General features: G+C 45.9%; 2 protein-coding genes across 5 annotated transcripts in view; one reads left to right on the top strand and one right to left on the bottom strand.

Annotated features, from left to right (window-relative positions):
- ACSBG1 (acyl-CoA synthetase bubblegum family member 1) overlaps positions 1-27,187 on the top strand; it is a 722,575-nt gene that overhangs the window by 38,367 nt on the left and 657,021 nt on the right. The window lies entirely within an intron of this gene.
- LOC144826655 (uncharacterized) overlaps positions 1-27,187 on the bottom strand; it is a 152,055-nt gene that overhangs the window by 124,292 nt on the left and 576 nt on the right. The window lies entirely within an intron of this gene.

Here is a 27,187-nt window from a genome sequence, read left to right as displayed (position 1 = left end):
TGCGATTCTTGATAGCAATTAGGTCAAAGGACCTTGGTGTAATGTGTTGTTTGGCAGAATTTATGTTAGTATTATGGCAGGTTCAGGATCGACCATCACAATATTATCAGAAATTTTATTTTTGGACGAGTGGATCTGTTGCTTTAACTAACACTGATGTAAATCCAAAAGCCTTTGGTGAATTTGACATAGATATGTTGGGATATTTCATGTCCAGGGTGGAATGTGTGGGAAGGTCAACTTGCACTAAGGTTTCTGTTGTCGTCAAAGGGCGCAAAATAATTGGGTGACAGGACGTTGCAAGAATGGGTTTATACTTAATTCCAGATTCAGATAATCCCATTGCTTTAGGAGAGTTTACGTGAGGGTTTTACTGAAGTTGACTTCTATGATGAAGAAACTCAAGTGGGTTGTTTAGGAGTGGAAGAATGCATTGTGGATATCAAGAAGGTCTTAGACAGTTTTCCAAGCCTATTTTCTGATAAGCATGGAACTGTCATAGGTTTTCAGCATCAGATCAGACTCAAAGCTGACGCGCAACCCATCGTTCATAAGGTACGTCCCCTTCCCCTAAGTGTCCGTAGCTAACTTAAGTCAGTACTTAGGTCCTTATGTGATGATGGTGTCACTGCACGATGTGACTTCTCGGAGTGGGTTTTTCCCATTGTCGTAGTCAGAAAAAAGTCCAGAGAGGTCAGACTATGTGCTGATTTGCGTTCATTGAACAAGAATATATTAGTTGATTGTCACCGCCTCTCCAAAATTCAAGAGCTTCTTGCTTGTTTAGGGGCTGGCAATTTTTTTTCGGTAATTGACTTACGTTCAGCATACCATCAAATACCCTTATCAGCAGAAACTCAGGAGTGCACCACGTTTGTCACTCTTTTTGGAGTGTACAAATATCTCAGATTGCCTTTTGGTCTGGCCTCTGTGGCCAGTGTCTTCCAAAAATTAATGGATAATCTTTTTGGAGATATATTCCGGGGGTCCAGACCTATCCGGATGACATCTCGATGTTTGCAAACGATTGGGGAACACATTTGGATAATCTGAGCAAGGTTTTAGGTTAGCTGGCCAAAACAGGAATGACCATCAAGATAGATAAGGGCAAGTTTGGTACTCAGTAATTGGACTATTTGGGTCACACTGTATCCTCAGAGGGCCTAAAACCCAAGTTATCCTTAGGTAAAGCAATTAGTGATGCTGATTGTCCCAAGGATAGAGATGCGCTGCAATCCTTTTCGGGATTGGCAGAGTACTATGCTCAACTTGTGAAGGGTTATGCTCAAGTCGTTGAGCCCTTGCGTGCCCTGCTCCGAAAGGGTTCAAAGTTTGTCTGGACCGATGACATTTTTCTAACCTTTCACGAAGTTAAAAAGTTTATTGTTGAAGCACCTGCGTTGCATGCTTTCCAAGATGACAGCAAATGTTTTCTGATGGTAGACGCATGTCTGATTGGGTTAGGTGCAGTTCTGGGACAGTGGGTTGCTGGTAAGGAACACACAATAAATAGTCTTTGTCTCCAGAATAATTAGACTATCCGAAACGCATTATAGCACAATTGCACACGAGGCTCTGGCTTGAATGTTGGCAACTTACAAATTTAAGGGCTACAATTGGGGGCGTGAATTTGAAATATATTACAGACCACAAACCCCTCATGCACATACTGAATGGAACTGGTATGGGAAAGGCATTAGCTAGGCTGCTTAGATTGTTGTCAAAACTACAAGAATTGAACTTTTCTATAAAGCACATAACAAGAGGAAAACATTGCTTATCACGCATGGCCTTGCCTGATGAGTCGGATCTTTGTGATGGGGGGACAATGAATATGTAGTAGCGGCCTTGGATGCTGTCAAAGAGTGTTCTCTCATTTCGGAACAGTCTTGGTTGGCAGCCTATGACAAAAGCAAATCAAGGAATTCATTGTAAAGGGATGGCCGGGGGGGTAGAAAGCTAGCTGGTGAATTGTATTGTATTGTAATGTAATTGCATTTATATAGTGCTTACTACCCCTGATGAGGTGTCAAAGTGCTTTTTCGGTGAGTAGCACGCTACTCCGGAACCCATACAGTATTAGTGTTGAATTAGTATAGTGAAATATGAAAGGAATTTGAGTGGTGGATATTGGTCAGTTATTTGGATTAAGAAGGATAGCAAAGGGATATAAGAGGGAAAAAAGGTTTGCATTTATATAGTGCTTGTTACCCGTAATGGGGTGTTGAAGCTCTTTCTTGGTGAGTAGCACGCTACTCCGGAACCCATAAGGATTAGTGGTGAATTAGTATAGTGAAATATGAAAGTAATTTGAGTGGTGGATATTAATCAGTTATTTGGATTGAGAAGGATAACGGACGAATAGAAGAGGGGAAAGGTTTGCATTTATAAAGTGCTTGTTACCCCCGATGGGGTGTTCGAGCTCTTTTTTGGTGAGTAGCACGCTACTCAAGAACCCACTAACGAATTAGTGTTGAATTACTATAGTGAAAAGTGGTGGATATGTTAGTCAGTTATTTGGATTGAGAAGGGTAGCAGAGGGATAGAAGAGGGACAAAGGTTGCATTTATATGTATAGCGCTTCTTACCCCTGATGGGGTGTTGAAGCGCTTTTTCAGCGAGTAGCACACTACTCCGGAACCCAAAAAGGATTACTGGTGAATTAGTATAGTGAAATATGAAAGTAATTTGAGTGGTGGATATTAGTCAGTTATTTTGATTGAGAAGGATAGCGGAGGGATAGTTGAGGGAAAAAAGGTTTGCATTTATATAGTGCTTGCTACCCCTAATGAGGTGTTAACACACTTTTTTCGGTGAGTAGCACGCTACACTGGAACCCTCAAAGGATTAGTGGTGAATTAGTATAGTGAATTATGAAATTTGAGAAGTGGACATGTTAGTCTGTTATCTTTATTGAAAATGATAGTGGAGGGATAGAAGAGTGAAGGATTTAGAGTTTTTTTTTCGGAGGTCATAGCAGTAGTGGGAAGCTTGGGATGAGTCAAAAGGGATGTGGAGGGAAAGAGTTTAGAAAGGCTTGTTTTGGTAGCTCAGTATAGTAAAAGAGGTATCAGATGGTGAAAGGAGGGGTAACGTAGGGACGAATCTAGAACTGGCACCCTTATACCTCATTTATATTTTATTTTTAGGACATTAAAAGAGCCTTCAATTCTAGGGGAATAAGGCAGACATTTGGGAAAAAAGCCCCCTCGGCCAATAGTTTTTTTTAAAATTGAGATCCCAGGTTACTTTCGCTGGACTCCTGTGGGACCCAAACATCCAGATACAATACATTTTGAACCTTAATTTCTCAAAAACTACTGAACAGATCTGTATAAAAGTACATTTTCCTGGTAAAGATCTAATGCCAAATTTGGTGTAGTTCTTTTCAGCCATTTTTATTGTAGCACCGTTCAAAAATCCGTGTGTGTGTGTGTGTATTGCAGCTCGAACTTCCACTCCAAAGAAAAGAAGGCACCGCACTCACGGGTGAGAGATTTCATCCATTTATTGAATCAGAAAAAGTGTAAAAATATGAAACACTTCACGAAATTGCAAGGATGACACGCAAATTTGTGAGCATTCCATATTTCTTCCACATTAGATTTGGCATCAGCTGCGCTGTCATGACAGACATACAAACTAGACCAATATATCATAACCATAAGGCAAGCACAGCATGCGTAGGAAGATGACTGACACATTAGAGGCTTGACTATTTACGTTTTCCCTTCAGAGGAAGTGGAAGGTGAGCCAATGTTCCATGAACAGGAACCACAAGAAGGCGACCCAGAGAGGTAAACGTCCAATGAGTGTCTGTAATAATGACTTCTGGGGCAGCAGCAAGATACAGCTCAGTAGCGATAGTGTGCAAAATAGCTATATAGAAACATCCTTTAGGTCGGAGAGTGCTTATTTAGATGATGGTAACTGAAAAAAGCACATTATTAGAGGTGTCTAAAGTTGGGCAGAATTATAAATGCATGCAACGTCCTCCTGTCATAAGATGGCTGCCATGCAAACGCTAAATTGGTGTCCATTTTGGATTAGGTGTGAACATTTGCCATTAAATTATTTTGTATTTGCTGCCATTTATTTGCTTATGCTAACCTGTGCTGCAAGCTGTCTTCCGAGGTACATCAGAGATAGAAGCGTTTGCTTGTTGCTGTCTTCCAAAGCTGACCACTCTTGGTCAGGACTCCAACAGTAAGCAAGCAGAATGCCGTCTAACAATGATACTGCACTAACTAAATGGCTACACGGATTCCGGATTCCGGAGATCAGCCTGACAGAAGTCACTACCCTATATAACCTAATCAAATCAGGCTCACCCATAGATTTGTTACCTGCTAAGGTGATAGTTCCACTAGGCAGCCTGTTAGCCCCGAGCTTTAAAGCACTGATTAATCTTTCCCTTAAAGAAGGAAAGATTCCCAGCGTCTGGAAAAAGGCAGTTGTGAACCCTGTCCGCATAAATACCGCGTTACCATGGTCTGACCTTAACAACCTCCGTCCAATATCTCTCCTACCCCACCTGAGTAAGATGACTGAGAGGCATGTCAATACTCACCTGTCTAAATTCATTGAGGCAGCGGACGGTCTGGACCCTTCTCAATCTGGGTTCAGACCAAATCACAGCACAGAATCAGCGTTCCTCTCCGTGACCAATACCATCCGGATGGCACAGGATAGAGGAGGCTCTATGATTCTGGTGCTGTTAGATTTGTCCGCTGCCTTCGACACGGTGTCTCATGACACCCTCATCAGTCGTCTGAAGGGGGTAGGAGTTGACGGAACTGCCTTATCATGGTTAAAAAGCTTCATATCTGGCCGCTCACAAAGTGTTCGTTTGGGCTCCCATTCTTCCATCTTCAGGGAGCTCACAAAGGGGGTTCCACAGGGCTCATGCCTAAGCCCCACATTGTTTAATGTGTATGTGGCCCCCCTGGCGAAAATTGTGAGAGAACATGGGTTCACACCAATATCTTATACTGATGACACCCAGCTACTATTCCCTTTCCAGAATATGACACCAACAGTAAAAAGCTCCTTTGCTGCAGGAATGAGAGCGATAGCCAGCTGGATGACCTCCAATTGCCTGCAGTGTAATGTAGGCAAAACGGAGGTCATGCTCTTTGGAGATGCCCCACTCCTCTGGTCACCTGAGTGGTGGCCTCCTGAATTAGGTATGGCCCCATGCCCAAAAGAAACTGTAAAAAATCTAGGTGTTAAGCTTGATCAACCCTTGGTACTTAAAGATCATGCCATACAGGTTACAGGAACCTGCATGAGGGTGATTGGATTATTGAGGAGAGTCTTCCCCTACTTAGCAGACCATCATAGAAAAACATTAGTGCAGACCCTAGTAATCAGCAGGCTGGATTACTGCAATGGGCTGCTCATATCTGCTAATGAGGAACAGCTGGGGAGGCTACAAGTAGCCCATAATACGGCTGCTAGGTTGATCTTAAATGCTCCTGCCAGATCCTCCTCCCGTCCTCTGCTAAATAAGCTACACTGGCTACCCATTCGCCAGAGAGTGAAATTTAAGATCTGTTGCATCATTCACAAATGTTTGTTCGGATCTGGCCCCAGGTACCTAATGGAAATTTTTAAATCTTATCAACCAGGTCAAACCCTACGCTCCAAAAATCAAGCTTTGCTCCAGATCCCTAGGATCAAACGAGAGAGACAAGGATGCCGAGCTCTATCATACAAAGGCCCCACTCTCTGGAACTCTCTGCCTCTCACTCTTAGGTTAAACCCTAATTTGCCTACATTTAGAAAATGCCTGAAGACGCACCTATTTTCCATCCAATAGCCTCACCAATGTTATACAGATGTCAATGTCTGGCTCTGCACTTCAAAAGAACAAAAGCGCGGAGATACCTCCCCGGAGATTGAATTCCTGCGCTATACAAGAACCTAAATAAATACTTTGAACAGGGAATGGTAATGACACTAGCCAATAGCGGAAGGGTGCTTGCCTATTTCCCTGTTACATGTATGCTGTTATGTGAGCTCAACTGGAACTGACCAATGGCTGAACAGGCTGACCAATGCCCCTTTATGTATGTTTCTATATCATGTACTGTATCTTAATTGTTTACATTATGTAACCCTGACTAAAAAACAGAAGTGGAGCAGATAAGTCAAGAAGGTGCTAATTCATAGATTGAATGTTGGTAGAACTACAGGCTGATTAGCAGAACAATGCATAATGCGTCCATAGGATCGTCTGTCAAACGCTCACACAGTTTTCTCTGAATGGCTGGTGATGAGATGACGCACTGTGGCATGGGAAATCCTGCAGTATTTGGTCAGTGATTGTGTAGCAAGTAACACGTTAACACCTTTTTACTGTACATAAACACTGATGTTGCTTGCAATCCATTGTCATGTTGGATTGGTGGATAAATCTATTGCCAGGCGGCGAGATCTCTGACAAATAGACAAGATTGTCAACTGTAAACATCCGTTCTAGATTGAAAATGAAACCTGATCCACTTGTAGTTCTGGAAGTTATGCCAAATGTCTTAAGCTGCATATCACCAATGAGGCTAAAGAAGGCCGCAACATTCATGTGGTTGTCTCTTTTCCTGTACAGAGATTACATAGTTCAGCAGATTATGTTATGTGGAAATTACAATATGAGACACAACTTTACGGATTTGCACCAGATTGGCTCAAGTTCTTAGAGATATAGATGACCAAAAACAAATTGAATGGGATGAGTTAGACTAAGTACAATTGATTCCATCCACCAGTTTTGTTTTGTCTATCCTGAATATCTGGCCATTCTAGACCTACATATTATATCATGTTTATGCAGGAGTTGGCCTTTTTGGCTAAAGTTCCCTAAACTTTTTGCTTTCCCCCGAGACCGTTTTCCAGAGTTGCCAATTTAGATGCTTTGGGTACTTTGACACTGCTGATCATTGTCAAAGTACAAGTGTTCCCTGTGTAAAGGGTAATGGTAATTGGTTGGCCATGATTGATATGTTTGCCTTACTAGTAAAGTCCCTAGTGATGTGCACTGTATGTGCCAGGGCTAGTATTGCAAAGGTGCACGAAGAAGGGAACTCAGGCCTGCAGTGTAGGGCCTGCGCTCAGTTTGCTAAGTTAGCATGTTTTCCTGACAAGTGCAACCACTTGTCAGGCCTTACTTTCCATTTTGCGTACACAGTGGGCACCCCTGTGGTAGGTCCCGGGTAACCCCTGGGCAAGGTGCAGTGTAAGTAAAAGGCAGGACATATACTGAGGTGTGTGCTATGTCCTGACAGTAAAAAACTTTCCATTTCATTTTTCACAGGCCATCCAGCCCATAGGACAGAATGAGGGAGGCTGGGTATTGTGTTTGTTAGCCTAGTTTCCCATATGTTTAAAATGGTGAGGTGTAGTTTAGTATGTATGAACTCATAGTGTCATAACACATCTTTCTATGAAAGTGGGGTTGTCACTGTGTGTTCAGAAACCAATCTTTTAGAAAGTGGCTGAGTTTTGTGATTTAAGCATTTCTGTGTGTCTCTGCTGAATGTGGATTAACTGTCTGGAACTGAGAGGTGAGAGGAGCTGGGGGAGGTCTTGACCCAGGGAACATGTTTGAAATAGAATCTGCTATCCATGTCCTGTAACTTAAATACCTTATTTATGAAAGACTGTTTCTGCTCCTGAGAGGAATAGTAGATATCACAAGCTGCGTGCTACCCCAGTTGGTGCATTTTAGACTTTTGGGGTCGCCGTTTCTGGCCGCAGCACTTCCTACCACAAGAGCAGCAGCACTTGATTACTATAAAGAGGGTGACAGAAACAACAACAAAGCACCAGGCTGACCTGCATCTTGAGAGTAGGCAGAGGAGAAACCCCAGGAGGTGAAGAGGCCTGGGTTGCTGCCATAAAACAATTGACTCGTCTCCTGCTGAGTGATTAAGGATCCAGACCCCCAGTATCAAAGGGAGAAAGGTGACACTGAGAGGGAGACACCCAGAACTGATTTAGGCAGGGGTCAGGGACCCCTGAGCACAACAAACTTCAAAGACATTTAGGGGTATAACTATGCGAGCGGAGACCCCTGAACGTTGGAATAGAAATGGATTGAGACTGAAAAGGGTTGGGCCCATTACGTGGTCAAGAGGAAACTCTGCTAAGGAAGGAACAACTGAAGAGACTGCTGGGAAGGACCGACCCTTGCTTCGTGATCTGGGGCTGGTCTGCAGTCTGCTGTTTTAACCAAGGAAGAGGCTGTTGGGACTGTGCTCTCTGCGCTGGAACCCCATGCTTGAAGAAGACTGTGCTTTGTGCTGTGTCTTGTTACCCCAAGGGTCCGAGGTGAGCTGGCTCCCTGTTTGGAAACACAGGAACATAAAAGTTTCCAGAGAAATTCCAAGTGACGCATTGGGCGCGTGTTGTGGCAGCTTCATACCCTCAGGAGGTGTGCCCTGTGATCTTGGACACAAGAAGGAGAAGTGAGACTCGGACGCGCTTGGTGCGTGTCGTGGTGCACAGGAGGCATTGGTGAAAAGTGTCCGGTAAATGTGAGCATCGAACCTGAAGAGAGTCTCAGACGCACTGGGTGCGTGTCGTGGTGCATTGCCAGCGCTGGTGAAGAGCGCCTGGTCAGTGTGTGCATCGGAGGTGAAGGGAGTCTCGGACGCGCAGGGTGCATGAGGTGGTGCACAGGAGGCATTAGTGAGGAGCGCCTGGTCATCGAGTGCACCAGTGGAGAAGTGAGGCTCGGACACGGTAAGCGAGTCAGGGTGCGGCTGAAGGAGTTGGTGAAGAGCGCCTGGATATCGGGGCACCAGAGTTGGAGTAGGTCTCAGTGAAGCAGTGTGCATGCTTCAGTGCAACTTGGGACTGTGGAGGAGACCGGCTGATCAACGTGTGCACCAGAAGAAAGTGAGTCACTGCAGCGCGCTGTGCGTGTCTTGATGCCAACTGAGACCGCAGGTAGGAGTGCCTGGTGAATGTTCACTCGGAGTCGACGTGAAGTCCCGTCAGCCTTGTGTGTGTGGCTTCGTGCCTGAGGAGACCCGAAGGGTGCTGTGGTGAACGTGCACCCGGCGTAACATAATCTCAGAGGCATGCGGTACGTGTGCCCTGTGGCTACTTGAGACCTTCCTAACAGTCGCGGCCCGGACCGGTAGCCCTGGAGGAGCTTAGCTGTCAGGCCGAGCCGTGAGGCCCATTGAGAAAGTTCTGCACGGAAGGCCCAGTTCACGGAAGAAGGAGAGAAGAGTGGGGTCACATCCCCGGGTAACGTGGATGACTGCTTGGGCGGGGTGCGGGCTCGGAGGGACACTCTCTTGGCCTCTCAGTCCATCTGGAAATGTGAGCCTTTCCTTCGCTCAGATTGGGGCCCGTACTGACCAAAGGAGTGGCAGTACTAGGGCCATAGTGAGAAGTTGTACAGTATGTCATCGGTGAAACGTGTGGGGGGCAACTGTTATCGAAGAGGCTGACTGTCGTAATACACATTGCCAATATTGCTGCTAACCAACTGCTGGACTGTCTTATGACGCCTGACATTATATCTGCATAACGAAGTACACGATTGTAGCACTACACATTGCATTATTTCTCCATTGCAAAGTACAGGATTTTCGTGGCCCACATTGCATTATTTCTTCATAGCAAAGTACATGATTGTAGCTACGCATTGCATTATTCCGAAATTGCAAAGTACATGATTGTAGCGGTGCACATTGCATTATTTCTTCATTGCAAAGTACCTGATTGGGGTGTGACACATTGCATTATTCCTTCATTGCGCAGTACATGATTGTAGCGGTACGCATTGCATTATTTCTCCCATTGCAAGGTACCACGTGTATCGTTAAGCAATGTATTATTTGTCCTTTGCCCAGCACAGTATTGTATCGTTACGCAGTGCACTATTGTTTGTCCATTGCAACATGTGTGATTCTAGCATTGCGACCAGCATAGCGTTTTGAAAGCAGTGGTTGGGATTTTAACCTACCAGCCAGCCGGAACAAATATTACCCTTTATTACACGGGCACTCAAAGTACAGCCTGCGCGCCGCCTGCGGCCCGGCAAGCCTTCCTTGGCGGCCCACGGACCTTAAAAACATCGTACCTGTGTTTTAAAAAAAAATGTAAAAAGTGTGCACAGACACTGCCGGTTGCAGCAGCGCGACTCTGAGAGACTCTGCTCTGTGGGGTCCGGGCGATTCCAGTGATAGTCAGAGTGGAGATACAGGGGCGCTAAGAAGAGGTGAAATACAAAAAAGCCTCATTAACAATTGCATGGTCTTTTAAAGACCTGTGAAGTATTCGGGTGCGGCTGTGTGTGTGCCCAGGAAGCTGTCTCAGCCCGGGCTGACACACACGCGGGGTGAGGTTACAGAAGATGACAGAGGGAGGGAGAGGGATGGAGACTGAAATAGGGAGACAGAGAGGGAGGGAGACAGGGAGAGGGAGACAGAGACAGGGAGACAGAAGGAGGGAGAGGGAGGGAGACCGAGATTGGGAGACAGAGAGGGAGGGAGACAGGGAGAGGCAGACAGAGACAGACAGAGGGAGGGAGTCAGGAGGAGACAGAAGGAGGGAGAGGGTGAAAGAGACAGACAGAGGGAGGGAGACAGAGGGAGACAGACAGAGGGAGACAGACACAGGGAGGGAGACAGAGGGAGGGAGACAGAGACAGACAGAGGGAGACAGAGGGAGGGGGAGACAGAGCAGGAGACAGAGAGAGACAGACAGAGGTAGACAGACCAAGAGAGGGAGACAGAGAGAGGGAGGCGAGGGACGAAGACAGAGGGACGGAAACAGATGGACGAAGACAGAGGAAGGGAGACAGAGGGAGGGATACAGACAGAGGGAGACCGAGGGAGGGAGACAGAGAGAGGGAGACAGAGAGCTAGAAAGGGAGAGTGAGAGAAGGAGGGAGAGAGAGGGAGACAGAGGGAGGAAGACAGAGGGTGACAGAGGGAGGGAGAGGGCGACAGAGAGGGAAGGAGACAGAGAGAGAGGGAGTCAGAGAAAGGAAGACAGAGAGAGACAGAGGGAGGCAGTCAGGGGGAGGGAGAGTGAGGGAGAGGGAAGGAGACAGAGAGAGGGAGATAGACAGAGGAAGGGAGACAGAGGGAGGGAGACAGAGGGAGGGGGGCATAGGGATGGAGATAGAGACAGAGACAGAGGATGGGAGGAAGAGACAGAGGGTGAGGGAGACAGAGGGAGAGGGAGACAGACAGAGGGAGAGGGAGACAGATAGAGGGAGGGAGACAGAGGCGACAGACAGAGGGAGGTAGACAGACAGAGGGAGGGAGACAGACAGAGGGAGGAGGGTGACAAAGGGAGGAAGGTGACAGAGAGAGGAGGGCGACAGAGGGAGGGAGACAGAGGGAGGGAGACAGAGGGAGAGGGAGAGAGGGAGGGAGGGAGAGGGAGACAGAGGGAGGGAGAGAGAGGGAGACAGAGAGAGAGAGAGACAGGGAGGGAGACAGAGAGAGGGAGACAGATAGACAGAGGGAGACAAGGGAGGGAGTCAGGGGGCGACAGAGGGAGGGAGAGGGAGACAGAGAGAGGGAAACAGAGGGAGACAGACAGAGACAGACAGACAGAGGGAGACAGAGGGAGGGAGACAGAGGCAGGGAGACAGACAGAGGGAGGGAGACAGAGGGTGACAGACAGAGGGAGACAGACAGAGGGAGGGAAACAGATAGAGGGAGACAGAGGGAGTGAGACAAAGGAAGGGAGACAGAGAGATGGAAACAGAGGGAGACAGACAGAGGGAGACAGACAGAGGGAGACAGACAGAGAGAGACAGAGGGGGAGAGGGGGAGGGAGACAGACAGAGGGAGACAGAGAGTTAGAGAAGGAGAGATAGAGAGAGGGAGGGAGGGAGACAGAGAGAGAGAGAGTGGGCGAGAGACAGAGAGAGAGGGAGTAAGACAGTCAGAGTGAGTGAGACAGGGGGAGACAGAGAGAGAGGGCGAGAGGGAGGGAGAGAGAGGGAGAAAGGGAGACAGAAAGAAAGAGAGAAAGAGAGAGAGAGAGAGAGAGAGAGAGAGAGAGATGTGTGTATGCCGGGTCTGGTGGCTCAGTGGACGAAGGCGTCTGCTGCAGAGACCTGTGTTCAACCTCATGGTCACAGTTTTTTTTGTTGCTCTAGCGCCACCCTCTCCCCCACTGACTCGCCCCCACCCGGTGTGGCCCTCAGCGACAAACCACACTATAAATTTGGCCCCCGAGAGAAAGTTTGTGAGTACCCATGCTTTATTATAAGTTGGCTTTTGTATCATGTAGTCTGATCGTATAACTTTTTATATGAAGTTTATACTCATTTTATCAAACTCATGTGGATTCCATTTGTGGTGTCACCAGTGGGTTGCTGTGAGTGTGGTTGCACATACTGTACACTTGTGCCTTGGAGATAGGCCTGGCTGCTCATGCCAAACTACTAAGGGGGTGAGCAGGACTATCTCAAACGGTGTCCTTACTTGGCCTAACGTTGAGGGAGGAGTCCCAGGTCTCGCATTTGGCGACAGTGGTGCGGGACTGGGACTCCAGCTTCCAACATTCGGCGGCAGAGCGGTGGGTTACGATCATAACGTAATTGAAAAGCGTGTGTGCGAAAGCACTCACAGTAATTGGTGTACATCATAAATTGATCACAGACCACGATGCAACAACATATTGTTTTGAATTGTTGGTTGCATTATTGAGTAACCTTTAAACAACACATCATGTCTCAGGAGTGGAGCCAGATAGCCGGTGAGCCTGCGGCTGCAGAATTACAGTTTCACATTGAGGCATTGTTTACCTACAAGGTTGATCAGTTGAGGAAATTCAGCAGAACTTTGGGATGTCTCATGAAGGGTAGCAGAAAAAGATAGGAGCAAAGAGGGAAGCAAACAACTAGGATGCCCTCCACTCAATAAGTCAACAAACTACTATTGTCCTAGTGTTCAAGGCAGTTACCATACCATATAAAGATCTGCAGGCATCGCTGGTTGTACATAAATTACAACATACCTCTCTTCTTACAATAAATCTAGAGTAGGGGATGTCTCAGTCTGCTGCCACTGTTAAAAATAGCCCAACTCTGATAGACAGACTTAAACAAGTACAAAACCCACATTCACCTAGTGTAACAACAGAAAAAAGGTGAGAAAGCGAGATGGCACCTCACGGGCGCACCACCAATGGGGCCCCTGGTTGGTACTCACCAGGATGGCCCTGTTATCATCATTGGTGCCATCAAGCTATAACAGAAACGTGTCCTAAACCCAAAGAAGAGACACTATAGAGTCACTATATTCATGTATTCCTCAAGATGCCGCACTGGTGGCAGCAGCGCGAACATTGGCCACACAAGAGTGGTTTTATGATGCCCCCCAGAGTTTTGTGTTACAGTGTGTAGAACTGGCACTTACAAGAAATTTCTTTAGCTACAAAAATGACCTGTTCCTCCAAGTTACAGGTACATCTATGGGCGCGACCATGGCACCGAGCCTGGCCTGCATCTATGTAGGCCAGTTTGAGGAGCACATCATTGACTCTGACACCAATCCCTTCAAAGGCTCTTTGCGCCTTTGGAGGAGATATATTGATGATGTGCTCTGCATATGGTCAGGAGAAGAAACATCTCTCCTACAGTTCCTGAACTGGTTGAATACACAAGATCATAGCCTACGGTTCACTTGGACGTACAATCGGAGTAAGGCGGTCTATCTTGACCTTGATATCGAAGCTGTGGAAGGAGTATTCCAAACGAGCGTCCACCAAAAGCCCACGGACAGAAATTCGTTACTCTCCTATCAATCTTACCATCCGAGAGCCCTAAGAGATAATCTGCCCGTGGGACAATTTTTGCGCTACAGGAGGAATTGCTCCTCAACTGAAATATATAAAGAGCAAGCAGTAGGACTCAGTAAGAAGCTGGAAGCCAGGAACTATCCGTGCAGGGTCATTAAACAAGCCAAGAAAAGGGCCTTGAACACCCCGAGATGTGTACTTTTGGAGACTCATACCAAAGAGAGAGAGGAATGTATCCCTGTGATAATGACGTACGACCCAATGGCCACTAAGATTCGCCAATCCATCAGAAAGCACTGGTCTTTACTATCCACTTTGGATTTCAAGATGCCACCTCCACGCTTTGCATTCCGAAGAGCCAACAATCTAAAAGATAAACTGGTGCATACCAGGGTAACTGATATTTCTGAACCAGAAGCGAACACAATTCCTAATGGACATTTCCCGTGTGGAAATTGTTCAGTATGTCCTTTAACAAGCAAAACCTCTACAGTGACCCTTCAATCCGGTAATAGTTGGTCACTTGAACAGTTTAGTAACTGTAACACTACCAACGTAGTATACAGACTAAGGTGTGAGTGTGGCCTGGACTACATCGGACTCACTACACGTAAAATAAAGCTTCGCATCCAGGAACACATGAGCACCATAAAAAGCAGAAAACTTACCACGAAGCTAGTGCAACATTGCCACCGCAACAGACACACCTTCACGTGGGTTGTCCTGGAGAGAGTAACAGGGGATGCCCAGACAATAGAGAGACGTTTAATTACAAAAGAAGCTAGATGGATATTCCAGGAAAAGAGTGAACAGAAAGGACTCAACGAACTCCTTGAGTGGAATAAGCTACGCTAGAGATGTTCTTTTGCGAAGGTAACTACTGAATGCCGTGTACTTACAGGCTCGTAAACATCATTCCAGCGAGATGCTCTAATTACCACCTAATTCAGTAAGAGAAAATATAGGTCCACAACAGGCCTTATAATAGTGTCGCACATGTAGTAGTGGATAGTGGGATACTAAGTGTGCAATATCAATGAAGTCTATACAGCACACACAAGTTCAACATTACCATATTATGTGTGTAATACCAATATACACAACACACATAAGTTCAAACTTTAGCAATACATAACAATTGTGACCTATGGAAGCAGTGGCATCATAACTTTAAAATCCATAATAAATTGTTAAGTCTTGCCTATTTTGCAACAAGATGTGTGGTCAGATATAATGTTTCTGACTAATAAAGTTATAGAATGAAAATTCGGCACTCACAGCGAAATCCCGCGAGATTTCACGTGAAAATTCAGAGAATATAGCATTCACAATTGGAGAATTACCTATCCAAGATTTCGATCATACCTGAGGTATCGATTGTATGAATATCAAGCTATATGAATAAGCGGGCCAAGATGAGAGATATTCTTTTAAATAATATCTGCAGGCGAGTCCAGCATAATATTTAAACTGGCAATAATAAGAGCTTGTGGAAAAGGGGCACCACGTCTATTTTGGCACATTCTATAGCGGAGGTATGGGCATGTTCAAAATGCTAATATCCAGCATCAGGACTCTCTAATTAGTACCGTGTAAATACAGAAGAACGGATTATGTTTAAAATCAATAAAGCCCATCTAAGAGGAAAAATCGAGATCCCGCGAGAACTCTACGAGATACATGCAGGGTCCTTGTATTACAGCGATTCGGGACCCATTCTAATATGGCGGCCGGAAGCACGTGACTCACACAACCAATCAGGCAGTGCGAAAATCGGCACTAGACACGCTAAATGCAATAGCTGATGAAGGTGCCGGTGTTCCAGGACTGAGTGCACACCGGACTTTTCTCCTCTATTGGTAACAACTTAAATGGGGCGCGTGGGGGCCTCTTGGGTGCATCTTTGGGTGCAGGTGACCACCTGGGCTTGTCCTGTAGCGGTCGCTAACCCACGCTCCCATGCTTGCTGCCTGCCTGTGTACCTCTTTGCAGCCTGCTACCTTGCTGGTTCCGAAATTGAAGCTTCCCACAGCGATTGGTATCGTAGCCTCTAAGCGCCAATAGAACCCTCCTGCGCCGCATTGCCATTCTAATTACCTCATAACGTGCCTGCTGGAATCTCGCTATTGCGCAAGTAGATTGCATATGTAAACGTTGGCGCCGCATTGCTTGGACATAAATTACTGAAACTTGCTTTTGAATACATTGCCGGTCCTCGGCTGTGCCCCATTCCGCTTCCTGATTACGTAGCCATCTTGTTGTTGTTGTTCCCTCTCCTGGCCCGTGTCTCCTCCTCGCTCCCGCCTCCCAGCTGAGCCTCCCTCGCCCCCGCCCACTCCAACTTCTACATATGACAGTATCTCCTGCACGCAGCGTTCACGCGCAGCGATCGCGCCCCTTGTGCGCCGAAGGTGCGCCAAAGGTAAGCCCGTCTGCGCCCGTCCGCGCCTGGACCGCGCCCAGCGCCAGACCCCCTGGCCCCCGCCGCTCCCAACACCCTAGAATCACATATGCTGCCGCAACTCTCCTCGACCTCAACCCCGGACGCACACCACAATGCTGCGAAGCCACCCCAGGACGTACCCACGGCCCATTCGCCTGCCTCTCGTGCAAGTTCAATTGCCTCAGGACCCTCACCAAACCCACTTCCTCCACACACATCTCCGAACCCATCCGCCTGAAATGCATCCTACTGAACACCCGCTCGATCCACAGACATGCAACGGAACTCTGGGACCTAATTGACACTACGTCACCTGACATCGCCTTCCTTACTGAAACATGGATGAACGCATCTTCCGCCCCCGACATCGCCATAGCCATACCGGACCCTTACAAGATTATTCGAAAGGACCGCAACAATCAAACTGGAGGAGGCATCGCCATCGTCCACAGAAAAACCATCAAAATCACAACCAGCTCCGACGACAATCTTGCAACTGCCGAACATCTCCACTTTCAGATCCACACCAACCCCAGAACAACCCTTAGAGGCACCCTCATTTACAGGCCCCCAGGCACCCGCTCTCAATTCAGCGACGACATCACAGACTTTGTCAGCCCGCACGCCCTCGCCTCCGAGAACTACCTTCTTCTAGGAGACCTCAACTACCACCTTGAAAACATACTCGACAGCAACACCACCACCCTTCTGGACAACCTAGCCAATCTCGGACTCAAACAACTTGTTGACACCCCCACTCACACAGCTGGACACACACTCGACCCTATCTTCACCTCCAGCAAACACATCTCCTTCGATCGCACCACAGCTCTCCACTGGACGGATCACAGCTGTGTCCACTTCAGCTACAAAACCACCCTGACCCACAACCGTCCACAACACATTCCCCGGAGAAACTGGAACAAAATCACCACCGACCTACTCCTCACATCACTCAACAAAAACCCTCCCACCCTCGCAATGGACCCGGACCAAGCGGCCACCAACCTCAGACAATGGATTACCCACAGTGCGGACGAACTAGCACCCCTGAAAAAGCACCAGTTGAAATCATCCAGCAAAAAGGCTCCCTGGTTCAATGATGACCTTAAAAAATCCAAGAAGCTATGCCGCACCCTGGAGAAGAATTGGAGAATGAACCCAACCTCAGACAACATGGCCTCCCTCAAGACAGCCACCCGCAAACACCACCAACTGATCCGATCCGCTAAGAAATCAGCATTCAAGGACCGTCTCGACAACAATTCTCATAACAGCAAGGAACTCTTCAATATCGTAAAAGATTTCACCAACCCCACCGCAGCATCCAACGACATCACTCCCTCCCAAGACCTTTGCAATGCGCTATCCTCCTTCTTCTACAACAAAATTGCCGACATCCACAACAGCTTCAAGAATTCCCCCAGTGATCAACCCGCCCCACCCCCTTCAGATCCCACTCCTCCAACTAACAACCTCAGCGCCTGGAACCCAATCACCACTGAAGACACCATTCACCTCATGAACTCAATCCACTCCGGCTCACCTTCTGACCCCTGTCCCCACCACATCTTCAACAAAGCTGACTCCATCATCGCACCCCAACTTCGCGATATCATCAACTGCTCTTTCAACGCTGCCACCTTTCCAGAAATCTGGAAACACGCCGAACTCAGCGCCCTTCTGGAAAAACTCACACAGACCCCTCAGAACTGAAAAACTATCGACCCATATCCCTCCTCCCTTTCCCGGCCAAAGTCATCGAGAAAGCCGTCAACAGCCAACTCGCCGCATTCCTTGAAGCCAACAACCTCCTTGATCCATCTCAATCCGGATTTCGAGCCAAACACAGCACCGAAACCGCCCTCATTGCGGCGACCGACGACATCCGAGCACTCCTGGACAACGGAGAAACAGAGGCCCTCATTCTACTCGACCTCTCCGCCGCCTTCGACACTGTATGTCACAGCACCCTCATACAACGCCTCAACAACATCGGCATACAAGGAAAAGCCTTGGACTGGATCATCTCGTTCCTCGCTGGGAGAACTCAGAGAGTCCGACTCCCCCCATTCTACTCGGAAGCTACCAAAGTCATCTGCGGCGTACCTCAAGGTTCCTCACTCAGTCCCACCCTCTTCAACGTCTACATGAGTCCTCTCGCCTCCATCGCACGTCTTCACAACCTCAACATCATCTCCTACGCCGACGACACCCAGCTAATCCTTTCCCTCACCAAAGACCCCAACACCGCCAAAACCAATCTTCACGAAGGCATGAAAGAAGTAGCTGAATGGATGAAACAGAGCCGCCTAAAACTCAACTCAGACAAAACGGAAGTGCTCATCCTAGGATCCTCCCCCTCAGCCTGGGACGACTCCTGGTGGCCTTCCACTCTGGGCTCAGCACCCACACCTACAGACCACGCACGCAACCTTGGCTTCATTCTAGACTCCTCTCTCTCAATGTCCAGACAAGTCAACGCTGTCTCGTCCTCCTGCTTCAACATCCTTCGTATTCTCAAAAAGATCTTCCGCTGGATCCCCTTCGAGACAAGAAAGACAGTCACCCATGCACTGGTCACAAGTCGACTTGATTATGGCAACACACTTTACGCCGGAATCACATCAAAATTACAGAAAAAACTCCAGCGCATCCAAAACGCATCAGCGAGACTCATATTAGACATCCCGCGCCGAGAGCACATCACCGGACACCTAAAAAACCTCCACTGGCTTCCAGTCAACAAAAGAATGACCTTCCGCCTCCTTACCCAGGCACACAAGGCCCTTTATAATCTAGGACCCGAATGCCTCAACACCCGACTGTCCTTCTACAATCCCACCCGCCAACTAAGATCAACCAATCAAGCCCTCGCCGCAGTCCCGCGCATCCGAAAATCCACCATGGGTGGCAGATCCTTCTCCTTCCTGGCTGCCAAGACCTGGAACTCACTCCCCACCCACCTCCGCCTCACTCAGAACCACATCTCCTTCAGAAAAGAATTGAAAACCTGGCTATTCGACAAATAATGAACCCCTCCCTCTAGCGCCTTGAGACCCTCTGGGTGAGTAGTGCGCTATATAAATGCTTGAACTTGAACTTGAACTCTTTGATGAGAGATCTTCAAAATTACAGGTACAAGACGTGTCTTTTTAAATGTAACCCTGATCTTTTGATGTTTGGTCTAGCAACAGTAACGAAGGGAGACGGGACCAAGCTCACCAATGGGGGCTGTTATCCTTTTAAAATCCTCTTGACGGGTATGAGAGGCAAAGTTCATTGAAGGGTAATTATTTCCTTCTTTGCAGCATCACGCTGTTTTTCTGCACAGAATAGCATTATGAATTGAACAGGGTAGGACAGCGGGTAACCTCGACTCTGTATGTTTTATTTTTCACTACAGCGCGCAAAGCCCAGTGTCCTTTGCAGTGGCATTGAAAGTGGTTTGCCCTGAGGAAATTGCCTGATAGATACCAAGGCAATGAAACATGTCGGCTGTAAGTAGGGTGTGAATCGATTGGTAGTATTCACATCTTCCTTTTTTATTGTTCATATATGTACCGTATGCAACAAGAAGGAACACCATTAAAGAAATTGTCCTAGTTGCAGAATATATTATATGTTAATTGTTAAATGTTGTATGTTGTGTTGCATATAATTTGTGTTCACTGCACCACTCACTGTCTCTTCTTTGGGTTTAGGACACGTTTCCGTTATAGCTTGATGGCACCAATGATGATAACAGGGCCATCCTGGTGAGTACCAACCAGGGGCCCCATTGGTGGTGCGCCCGTGAGGTGCCATCTCGCTTTCTCACCTTTTTCTGTCGTTACACTAGGTGAATGTGGATTTTGTACTTGTTTAAGTCTGTCTATCAGAGTTGGGCTATTTTTAACAGTGGCAGCAGACTGAGACATCCCCTACTCTAGATTTATTGTAAGAAGAGAGGTATGTTGTAATTTATGTACAACCAGTGATGCCTGCAGATCTTTATATGGTATGGTAACTGCCTTGAACACTAGGACAATAGTAGTTTGTTGTCATGAAGGGTAGCACCAAGATGGAGGAGCTGCAGGTGTCCTTGAGTGCCTGGTGGGAAGCCAAAGAGGCTCAGGAGACGGGTAATGTTGAGGTGGATGAGGATGAACCAGGGAATGGAATTGGTCCACAGGATTTGCCAGTGGAGGGACCAGCTGCAGGGGCTGGTAGTAGCCATTCAGGGAGGAGTTTCTCGCCAGAGGAGTTGGAGGAAAACCAAAGGGTCAGACTGCATGAGTTGGAGGTGTTAAAACATAAAACTCAAGCAGAGGAGAGCAGGAACGCTCTCGTGTTGGAAAAGAAACAGATTATCTTCGCTCATGAGTTAAGCATGAGGGAACTGGACATTAAGGGTAGACACAAAGAGTCCAGTGTGATTGGTGGCAGCGCACAGCCAGTGCCAAATGTGGATGAGTGTGCACTGGAAGATTGGCTAGTGGTTAGCATGGTAAATGATTTGGAGGGATTGTCCAATATCGGCCCCAGGGGAGCCTAGGCTCAGAAATTATTTTCCAGGATTGCACCACCCCGGATTAAGGTGTGGGTTCCTTGATTCCCGGGAGCCTGCACAAGAACAGGACCCCTGGTCATGGGTTCAAGGGCCTGAAAAGTCCCCAAAGAGGGAAGAAGGGCCAAGTGGCGCAAGGAGATCCCAGATGCCCTTGTATATTACAGAGTGACAGTAGGTACTCTGCAGTTATTGTTAGGGTTAACAGAGATAGGAATACCTCGGATTTCTGTCCATTGACAACTTTGGTTCTGTTTGACTAATCTTCTTAAAACTTTGCAGACTTATTGCTCCTGTTACATTGGCGAAGGATTGAAAGTTTGGCGACGTTTAGCCGAGGGGGTGCAAAGAAGAATGGGGTCCCAAAACACACATGCACTCCAATGCATTTTATATAGACTTTTGTATTTCACGATTACATTTGTGAGGATTAAAGACTATAGAGTGCAGATGATCCTTTGTGTGTTTGTGACTAAAAAGGGTAAGTATTTTTAGAGTTACTGGCTTGGTACTTTGGTACATAACAATGACAAGTCATTATCCGACAGGATAATAACTGTCTTTACAAAAATTGCAGGCAGCCATGTTGTTTTGAGGCCATTTAGCCAGTGTTCTAGCTTAGGGCCTTAAATATAAGTATTAGCTTTCATATGTTTTCCCTACTTATCACCATCTAATTTAAGTGGTAAAAGGTAGAGAAATATAATTATACATTTCTATATATTTTTTTAAAATATTATGGGTTACAGCGGTACTACCTAGGTATTACATAGGTAGTGCTGTATTACCTTAAAAAAGAAACAAAACAGATATGTAATCAAATTGAAAAAACAATGTAATACACAATATTTCACATACATAGTGTACTACAGTGTTTTTACATTTTTATGCATATTTTATTATGTCTTAAAAAGTGTACGCTTTACCAAGGTAATACCTACCAATTTCCACATTAATTTAAAAAATACAAAAAAAGATATCTTTTGTGAATCACTACTCTATACACTAATGCCCAAAGTAAAGCGTCTAATTGTATAGGCTAGTCTATTCCAAACCACAACAATACCGTTCGTGAACCTGGAAAGAGGCTATAGGGCAAATGTCAGATTTACAAAAAGCACTACAGCATACAATGTCTAAAAACAAAATGAATCTGTCCTTTTGTAAGATAACTGGTGCTCATTTAAAGTGTTCATATAACATTGGGGCGAGTCCATCCTAGATAGAACTAAAAAGTGAAAGAAAAAAAGGGACAGTGGGCCTGTTTTTTACGATTGGAGTGATAATCAAGCATGGTGGGAAAGGGGTGAAAGATGTGCAGTAATGCAGAACACACCACAGCTGCAAAATCACTCAATTCCAGTGGCCCTGCCTATAATCTAAGCCTGTTTTGAACAACCATTCCAATATATTTGATTGAAAAAGCAGACCTTTTATGATATTCATAAATGGTGCTACCATTCCTGCAAAACAAAAGGTGCAAATCTAGTATCATTCTGGGGGACTCTCTTTATCTCGCTTTGTCGGAAACTACAAATATTTGCAATGTAAATATGTGCATTTGTTGAATGTAATTATGTTTATACTGAACCAATTGTCTTAGTCTCTCCTCTTAGTCACGCCCTGATCTCTGTAATCTGGTCTCAATTGATCCCCAGTTAGAATAGTATTCTGTGTACAACACCTTTGGTTTGAGATACTTCTGCTACTTTACAAATGGTTGATTTGAATGATTCTGCTGTTCTTGCACCTTTGGCCGGTGATAAAACTAAATACCATCAAGTATATTGCCACCACACTCTGGCCTACCAGAAATAGAATTTTCATTTTGTGGAATTGATGTCATGTTGACATTCTATTATGAAAACATACCAAATGTTGTTATGTTATGTTAAAAGGTCTTATACCGCGCACGTACACCGGACGGTTTCTTGGCGCTCATGACAAACACAACGGGCAAGGGTAAGTGGTTACTCAAAGGCAGCTTTAAAAAGGAACGTTTTTAATGACTTACGAAAGAACTCATAGGAGGGGCAGTGACGAAAAGGGACAGGGAGAGAATTCCAAAAGGAAGGGACTAGAAAGGAAAAGCGCATACCACCATGTTTCTTGCGATGGTTGTGGGGAATACACAGAAGATTGTCGGCGGATGAGCGCAAGTGGCGAGTTGTTAAAATTCATTCAAATTCATGCAGGATTACACAGATTGCACCATTTGGTAGTGCAATTTTGTATTGTATTGTATTGAAGACTTATATAGCGCAAAACTGCCACCCTACGGGTATCCTGGCGCTTTGATCAAAGAGGAGCCCTAAAAAGAACCCGAGTCAGTTATCTATAAAGACAGGCCTAGGACCCATTACTGGGGAAGAGCCAAGTTTTCAGGCTCTTCCTGAAACCAATCAATGAGCTAGCCTGTCTAAGAAATAGTGGCAATTCATTCCAGACACGAGAGGCCAACACTCCAAAGGCTCTACCACCTTTCCGAGAACTATTGAATCTGGTGGTAGTAATCAGATAAGAATTAGAAGAGCGAAGCTGCATACTTGGAGTGTACCAGGTAAATGTTTCTTGTAAAGGAACAGGACCCAGGCCATGTACTGCCTTATATACAATACAGAGGGATTTTAAACAAATTCTCTCCCCGATAGGCAGCCAATGAAGGTCTCTTAAGGCCAGTGACGTAGAGGATCTACGTTGTCTATTTAAAGCTAGCTTTGCTGTCATCGATTGAACTCTTTGCAACCCCTGTACAATATAGTGTGGTGCTCCCAAGTACAGGGAGTTGCAATAGTCAAATCTACTCAGTATTATGCTCCTCACTACGAGAGGACGAGTGTCCTCAGGGAGTAAGGGAAGGATTTTCCGCAGAATTTGGAGCAGAGACAGACAGATACTGGCAGTTTTGTTGGCCTGTACATCCATTTGGAGGTTATCATCTACCATGATTCCCAGATTGCGCACCACTTTGGCCGAAGCCAGAGCGTCACTCTCAGGAGTGAGCTTAAACTCTATGGGTAGATGGCGCGACATTCTCGTGGCAGGGCAGTATATTACCTCAGTTTTTCCCTCATTAATTTGTAGGACATTTCTCTTAAACCAACCTGTAGTTTGACACATGCACTCCTGGAAGGTCTCAATAGATATCGCTCTTTTCCCTTCCAATGAGAACACCAGTTGAGTGTCGTCTGCATAATTGATTAAGTCTACCCCAAACGATTTAACAATGGGGAATAGAGGATGTAGATAGATGTTGAAAAGAATCGGGCTTATTGCTGAGCCCTGAGGTACCCCGTGGAGTACTGCGGACATCTCAGAGGTGAATGGCGATAAGGATACGGCCTGTTGTCTTCCTGACAGATAAGACCGTAACCATTTTAGAGCCTTTCCCTTTACCCCTATGTCTTCCAGTCTCTTGATCCACATTTGTGAACTGCATAGATTGCACTGGTGCTAGTGCAATCTCATACTAATCTTTAATCTGTTTGAAAAGTACAAGAACTGATCAGTGCAACATCAACTTTTACACCAGTTGGTCCGTCCGAATTTTTGTGCAAAATTGCATCTATCGTGGAGTAATATTTCTTCAACATTTTCAGATTACATAGGTTGAACCAGAGGCAGAGTCCTCTTACACTAATATTGTTAACTCACTAATATTGCCCTTTGCTGGGTTGTTCTGCGCCAACATTTTTGGATTGCACTTGTGCTGTGGCAGTCTATGCCAACACTTGTTCCATGTAATAAAGCTAACTGTCTGGTAGAGCGCGACCAGGTTAGATACTGGCTTTGCTACGGGTGTGTCAGCAGGTCGAGGCTGTGGATGGGTGCCGGTCGTTTTATCAAGAACGGCCTACTGGGACACAGTGCCCACTCCCTCTTCCATTGGACCATTAGGACCTTTAGTCCAACACCAGTTCTAACCTTGACTCAGTTAAACTAATCAACCTTCGATAAAACAACTATAGAACAGGATTATATTAGCCGGGAAGGTGACCCCTGGACCCCGTTTCCTCATTTGTTCGCCCACATATGCGACGTCCAACTGATCTAAAGCCCTGAAGAAGTCCCAGTTTGGGACGAAACGCGTCGGCTGTATGTGTTTTATTGCCTCTTGAAAATAAAGATTCAAAGAAGAACTTCAACATTTCTGAGGAATATCTTGTTATTTTGCTCAGATATTGTTTGCACTTACTGTTTTGTGTTTTGTGGTGCACCTTTGCTGCAATTTGTTCTGAATCAAAATTCCCTAGGGAATAGGCACGGTGATGATGGGTGCCATTCAGTGTGCACACAACCCCCTTGATTAAACTTAAGGGTTAAGATACCTCACGGGGGATAGTTAGTCAGGTGCTTACTCTAGGCAGGGTCCATCATTTATTCAGTGTTTTTTCTTTGCCAAAGCCTGTTAACTTTATCAGGATCTTCTTTTTGTCACATTGATGCATACAGAAGCTCAATTACCCTTTTAACAATCAAATATACCTATATGTGGTTTAGAAAAACTAAAAATGAAATCTAAAACGTTGTTTTCAAACGTATGTGTGTTAATATATCTACACATATGCATTTTACTTTTTCCTACCTCTCATGCATTCAAGCAGATGCTTTTGAGAACGAACAAAGTGTATAGAGGCAGTGCAAAATCACTTATACCAACAGAGGGAAACAACCTTTACAACGCAACTTTTACACCGCACTACCATTACAACGAAACTTTTACAACACAACATCCATTACAACGCAACCATTACAACGCATGACACTACAACGCATACCACTACAACGCATGTCATTACAACGCATACCATTACAACGCATAACATTACAACGCATAGTACCCTTACACTATCCAACACTTACCCTACTGTTGCACCCCCTGGAGTTAGAATAGTAAATTTTTACCCCTCCACTATCCAACACTTACCCTACTGTTGCACCCCCCTAGAGTTAGAATAGTAATTTTTACCCCTACACAACCAACACTTACCCTACTGTTGCACCCCACTGGAGTTAGAATAGTAATTCTTACCCCTATACTATCCAATACTTACCATACATGCAATGTAATGCTATGCGTTGTAATGGTATGCGTTGTAAAGGTGGTATGCGTTGTAATGGAATGCGTTGTAAAGGTAGTTTTTAAAAATGTGTTGTAATGGCATGCGTTGTAATGGAATGCGTTGTAATGGGTGTTGCGTTGTAAAAAAAGTGTTGTAAAGGTATGCGTTGTAAAAGTATGCGTTGTAACGTCATACAACCGAACCAGAGCAGGATCACACACCTCATGCGCTACCTTTTTAATGTTTCCCAAATAACTGCCTTTGACTTTAATTTTATCTCTGATATCAATTTGATGAGTTTGAAGTATGAACGATAACAGCTGAAGAGTGCATATTTTAGCTCTGACTGTAAAATTTGTAGGTCTTAGTGAAATATAAATAACGCCAGTGTAATTCACGTAATTGTGTGGTACTTTTTACACTAAATTTCTTAAATTATGCCATTACACCAGACTGTATATTTACACTGCTGCTCGTTGAAAAATGATAATACAGGTTGTAGTGACTACACAGGGGCGTAACACAGGCCCCCGAGGTGCCGGTGGGGGGGGGCACCAAGCTCCAGGGCGCCCCCTCGGCACTGCACTCTTGATAGAGAGCTCCTCTTCGTTCTGTGCAGGGAGGCTCCCTCAATTTTTGTTACGCCAGTGGGACTACAAGAACAACAAAAACACAAATAGCTATTGTTTGCGATACCAAGGCCCTCATTTATTGGATTTCGGCATAAGGCAGTGCAGCAATGCACTGCAAGGGCAGGAAGGCCCTGTATTTATGCAATACGGTGCATTCCTGTCCTTTCTCCCTGTGCTGGTGCCGTTTCGGCAGCTTTGCGGCAACATAGGTACGCTTATACCATGGTGCAAGGGTGCCTCCGTTGCATACAGGATTGTTTTGTGCAAGAGAGGGCACCTTCCTGGACCCAAAAATCCTCACAGACGTGCTCCTCTTTCTATGTGTGCTGCAGAATACAGCATATATAGTAAGAGGGAAAAAAGCAGAGAAATAGAGATATTTCTCCTTGTTATGCCTCACCTTGGGAGGCGTACAAATTTGGCGCTTCCTCAGGTTTACATGATTCTGTAGATATGGGGTAGTGTCAAAATCCATGGATGTTGCTTGTGAAAATCCACCGCAATGCCAATGTAACACCTTCCGGGCGCATAGTTAGGCGACGCAGCGATTTGCGATGCTTTCCCTTACTCAATATTTATGAGGCCACTCAAAGCCACAAAGGGTGGCTTTGCGTGGCTTCATAAATAAGGTCTAGAGCCCTGCATCATGCATGTATCATTATAGGTGGTGCAAAAGGGACGCAGGGCTCTCATAAATAAGCCCCCAAGTGTTTTTCATGCA

The sequence above is a fragment of the Lissotriton helveticus genome, chromosome 3_2 (genome assembly GCF_964261635.1).
Source record: "Lissotriton helveticus chromosome 3_2, aLisHel1.1, whole genome shotgun sequence".
Classification (NCBI taxonomy): Eukaryota; Metazoa; Chordata; class Amphibia; order Caudata; family Salamandridae; genus Lissotriton; species Lissotriton helveticus.
The sequence above is the reverse complement of the archived record's forward strand: the minus strand, read 5'-3'. Positions and strand labels throughout refer to the sequence as shown.